This window comes from Solanum pennellii, chromosome 5 (assembly GCF_001406875.1).
Source record: "Solanum pennellii chromosome 5, SPENNV200".
Taxonomy (NCBI): Eukaryota; Viridiplantae; Streptophyta; class Magnoliopsida; order Solanales; family Solanaceae; genus Solanum; species Solanum pennellii.
The window spans coordinates 64,731,636-64,731,934 of record NC_028641.1 but is presented as its reverse complement, the minus strand read 5'-3'; positions in this window follow the sequence as shown (position 1 = coordinate 64,731,934).

Below are 299 nucleotides of genomic sequence, written 5' to 3'. Positions count from 1 at the left end.
CAGGCCACCAAATCCAACTCTGTCAGATCCTAATCAAAGATTGAGATGAAGATAATATGCTGTCCAAAAATCAGCTCAATCGGAGAAGAAACGAAGCGGGAATCGCAATTTGAAGTTGGTTGTTAGGGCTGAATTTTGACTGCGAAAACTGCTCTCTTTCTCTCTTTTTGGTTGCTGAAAAAACTCTCTATGTATTTGAAAATAAGACCTAAATAGGCTTATATTTGCCTCATAAGAATGGGCCTATGGGAAAAAATGGGTTGGTCCAAATTGGGCTTTTATTTATCCACATAGGAAGG